Here is a 5088-nt window from a genome sequence, read left to right on the forward strand (position 1 = left end):
TATTGTCTCTTTTTATTTCAATTTCCCCGAGCATCTTTTTAGGTCAATGTAAACTAAATCATCGCTTGCATGTTAATTTTATTTTATTACCGCCGTTGAACAGCCGATCCAATTTTTGGATTTACCACTACCAATGTTCAACTTCGTAGCTTTGCAATTTTGAACCCAATCCAGAAGACAAGGAAACTCCTGGATCGAGTAATGGAAGAAATCTGCCATCATGGAGGACTTTTTAATGAAACTAATCCGCATGTGCGTTACATGGTGAAGAAAACCTCTCACGGCTAGCCCGATCGCAAAGAGACTCTAACCCATGATCCATCTACCACTAATGATATTTTGCGTCAGCAATATGGTCGGTGCAAGCCGGGTGCTGTATTTGTATCAAGCTGCCATCGCTGGGATTCGAACCCGGTTCACCTCATTGAAAGGCGAGCGCTCAATCCCCTGAGCCACCATGGCTCCTGGGATGTTTATTGACAATTATTAAGACACCATATACTAAATAAAAACCAGTACAAGCTTCGAAAGAAGAATGAAGTCTACTTAATGAAGAACGGTCCGTTCTTCCAGGAACGGGTAGTTGTGCAAATAGTGTCTAAAGTGCCAATAAATATTCACGTGTTTCCAGTGGCGTACGCAAGGGAGGGGTTTAAACACCACCCTTGAGCTCAGAAAAAAAGGGTAAAAATAAAAAAATTTGCAGAAATTATGCGTGCTATTATTTCTTAAGACTATATATTTTTATATGCCTTTTTTTTCTCACGGTATTTCTCAGAATACTGAAAAAACATTTACTATGATAGGGTTGTACTTTTGAAACCAAATTCACGTGATACTGTTACGGACTGGTTCCTTTCTGTCCTGCCAGTATAGTTTTCGAGACTAGCTGTCATTCGCGAGGTCTTTACGCGATGATTCTGGAATCCTAGACGTTCTGTCAATTCGAGAAGTTTGAAGATGTGGTGAAAAATTATATAAAAGGGGGAACGGAGTACAGTGGAGTTAATTAGTCAGACTAAGAGTTATCTCTGCCGCTTGTCTTTCAGAGCTCGTCGCTAAATCTGTTTTGTTTTGTCTTAACAAAAAGTTCATTCAATCGCCGAACCCGTCGTCGCCACTATTTCGACTAGTGGAGAAATCAGTAACAATACCATTGGAGATACTGTGCTCTTTGAAGTTATTCATTCCAGCTCGAAGCTTTGAGATCCTAGCATAGCGGATATTTCTGTGCCAATATATGTATAGATATTTGCTGTTCTTGGATCTTTAGGATGTCAAAACGCAAGACCTGAAATTAGTGAGGTGACAGCATCTAGTACCAATGTAAGTTTTTCTGTTGTACAGAAATGTGATACTTCCGTTGAAGAAAACGTTTCTAGCATAACAAAATCTGATAAATGTGAAAGTGGTCCTCAAAGTGTTACTTCCCACCCATATGACATTGGACTTTTTTCAGAAGATATTTTCATTATGTTCCTAAACTTAAAAAAATCAAATCAAAATTTAACTGAACAATATTGTCTAAATAAAAAGTCAAAATTGTCTAGCTGTCTAAATTAGGGAAATAATAGTGCTTTATTACAGACTCGAATTTCTTTTAGTAGTTTCAGAAAATTATGAACACCCCCCTTGAAAAAATTCTGCTTACGCCACTGCGTGTTTCACACACGTTTTTTTTATTTTTTATCTCATATAAATAATTAAACTTTAGATTTTGAAACAAAGTAAAAGAAATCTTTTTTTTGAAGACTATTTAAATTTATTTTTTCGGGAATAGAGCAAAAGCCTTGATAATTTAAAAAACCATTTAAATTATCGACCGATATAGCGTGGTGTGTCTGCTTAGGCTTGGCTTACAACTTCGTGTTTTTTAACTATTTCTGCTATTAAATCAAATTTTGCAAAATTATTCTGTCTATTAAGGAATTTGATTGCGCACTAGAAGATCAAACTGAAACTTTATTACAGCTAATTGAAGAAAAAAAATTATTGAAAATCGAAATTAAATAATTAAAAAAAGTTAATCATAATGACATTTTTTAATTTTGGTAATGACTACATCTAGTTTCATTTCAGCTCTCTAATTAGTCGGCAAGTGATCAAAATTTTGATTGACTATAAAATATATTTGGCCATAAAATGACGATGAATTTTATTAGTAACGGTCAGGAAGCGATTGAAACATGCATCACCATCACGGAGTTCCAACAGAGATATGATTGCCCTAGTTTTTTGGAAATTGATCGAATTTTCGATTGCAAGATTCCAACTTCTCGGACACGAAGGGAAGTTCATAAAAACGTGATAAAAATATAAACAATGTTTGGAATGATGTTAATAAATGCAAAACTAATTTTAATTTTCATGCATCCACTGCGTGATCAATAAAATGCTTCTATCCGATTTCATCAAAAGAATTATTTTATGATCTTAAAGGACGCAGGTAGAAGCAGTAAAATTATTTATTAAAAATAAGTTTTAAAGTTTCGAGGGCAAATTTTTTTACACTCGAGCTTATTTATTTCGAGAAAAAAAAAGATTTATAGTTTTTGTTAGTACCGATAGAGGGCAGAAAAAATATTTAAGATTTCCGATAAGTTCCGACCCATTTTTTTTTTTTTTTTTTTAAAAAATAATTTTATTAAAATTTCGGTTTCATCTGTCAGCATAGAAAAAAAATTGAAACTTCATTTCGGAGATCGAAATTTTTTAAGGTTTTAGAAAGCTAATCGACTAAATAAAAAAAAAGTCGAAATTACCGATTTTCACCCAGTCGGGATACCTCAAGTTTTAAAAATACGATGTAAAATACATTGTAGTTTAAAAGGCAACTTTACTGCACTATTTTTAATCCAATTACAATTAAGTATAATATAGCATCGAGCACATTCTGTGTTTCTTATATAGAAACAAGATATTTCAAGGAGGTAGGTACTTCAATTACGTCGCTCTAGAGCTGCACAGTGGGTTATTAGAGGAAATTTTCACTATAAAAAATAGAAATTCCGTTGATGCTGTTGTTGTTGTTAATTTTAAGTCGCACTAGAGCTGCACAATGGGCTATTGGCGACGGTCTGGGAAACATCCCGGAGGATGATCCGAAGACATGCCATCACAATTCTGATCCTCTGCGGAGGGGATGGCACCCCCTCCGTTGATGCATGCGATATAGAGTTTACATTAATTCAAATGCAAGCCTTATTTTCAAAGAAGAAAAAACAATAGGTTACAGTTTTATGTAGAAAATTATTGTGAAAAAACATTACAAAAATTGGTTCTGGCAAAAGACTTATTTCTAGCTTTAAATGCAATGCATTGGCGGCATCAATTTTCTATGCTGCCCGTTAAGCTGTCGGACACAGAGTAACCCTTTTTCCACATCNAATATTTTTATTCAAAAGCAAATAGTTAAGCAATTATTGATACATAACAATTAAAAATTGTTTAATCAAACAAGAATTGTAATAGTCTTGTTAGCTGTCCAAATCTGTTTATAACATTTTCAATGAATTCTGAGTCTTTTCTTATGCACACTGAGCATGCACAAACTACTTAATCTCTCGTGAGACATTGTAGTACCGATTCCATGCTTTCATGCGTCGCATTGTACTAAAAGTGCATTCAATAGTGCACGTAGTAGCTTGAAGAGTTAGGCCAATTTTGATTGCCTCCGCTACAGCTGGCTAAAACGGTGTGCCTCAATATCTAAATCGATGTATTCGAGGGATTCATAAGAATTTTCTCTATTCCTCCACATTTCGGATCACGTAAATTCGTAAATTTTTTAAAATATCTTGTTAACAATGAAGAAATGTACAGGTATAGGAAAAAATAATAGGAGCATCTGTGAAAGAATGGAGTCGTTCTCGACCGTCCAATAAGTGGCGGGCACGTGTCGCAGGAATCTGCCACCTAGTGGTGATGAAAGGCAAGGTATCTGTCTAGCATTTGGCAGTGTGAGATTTGCAAGAGAAAAATCTGTTTCTAGCAAAACGAAATTATGTCTGACCTCTCTGACCTTAAAAGAGGCATGATAATCGGAGCTCACCTGGCTGGAGCGTCCGTGTCCAGAACAGCGAACCTTGTAGGTGTTTCAAGGACCACTGAATCAAGGACTCTGTCGGCATACACAAAGGTGGGTAAGGTGTCTTCGGCGAGGCACAAAAGCGGCAGGAAGTCGAAGTTGTCAGACCGTGATAGACGGGTGTTGAAGAGGATAGTCGCTCGAAAACGCAAGACAACACTGCTGGTGATAACATCCGAGATGAATACCCACCTTCAGTACCCTGTATCCATGAAAACTATCCAACGGGATTTGCATGCTGCTAACATTCATGGCAGAGTAGCTACTCCAAAACCGCTAGTTTCAGCGCGGAATGCTTTGAAGAGACTACAGTGGTGCCAAGACCACCTACAATGTGCACAACTGCAATGGGAACAAGTCATCTGGTCTGATGAATCCTCTTTTGCACTATTCCAGACCACCGGACGTGTGTTCGTGTGGCGAACGCCGGCAGAAGCATTTCATGTTGACTGCCTGGTTCCAACTGTGAAACATGAAGGTGGTTCAGTGATGGTGTGGGGCGCTATATCTGCCCGTGGATTGGGGCCTCTCGTTGTCTTGAGGGGGTGGTCAAAGGGGACCATTACCGAAGCATTCTTGCAGATCATCTTCACCCTATGCTTCATTCTCTCTCCGGGAGAGCGTCCTGTGTTCCAAGATGACAACGCCCCTGTTCACACGTCTCACTGTGTTCAAACATGGTTAAATGAGCATAATTATGAAGTGGACCATCTAATGTGGTGTCCTCGGTCCCCTGAGCTCAATATCATTGAGCCTTTGTGGGGTTTTTTGGAGAAAAAAGTCCGTGCTCGGTTTCCTCCTCCACGCACACTCTCTCAACTCGAGACAGCCCTGCAAGAGGAATGGCTGCAAATTCCAATGAACTTTTGTTCAAGACCTTTATTTGTCAATCCCACGTCGAATGCAAGCTGTCATTCAGGCCAAAGGTGGCCAAACTCCTTATTAATAAAATATTTTCATTTTTTCACAGGTGTTCCTATTATTTTGTTCTATACCTGTAT

Source organism: Parasteatoda tepidariorum, chromosome 3 (genome assembly GCF_043381705.1).
Source record: "Parasteatoda tepidariorum isolate YZ-2023 chromosome 3, CAS_Ptep_4.0, whole genome shotgun sequence".
Taxonomy (NCBI): Eukaryota; Metazoa; Arthropoda; class Arachnida; order Araneae; family Theridiidae; genus Parasteatoda; species Parasteatoda tepidariorum.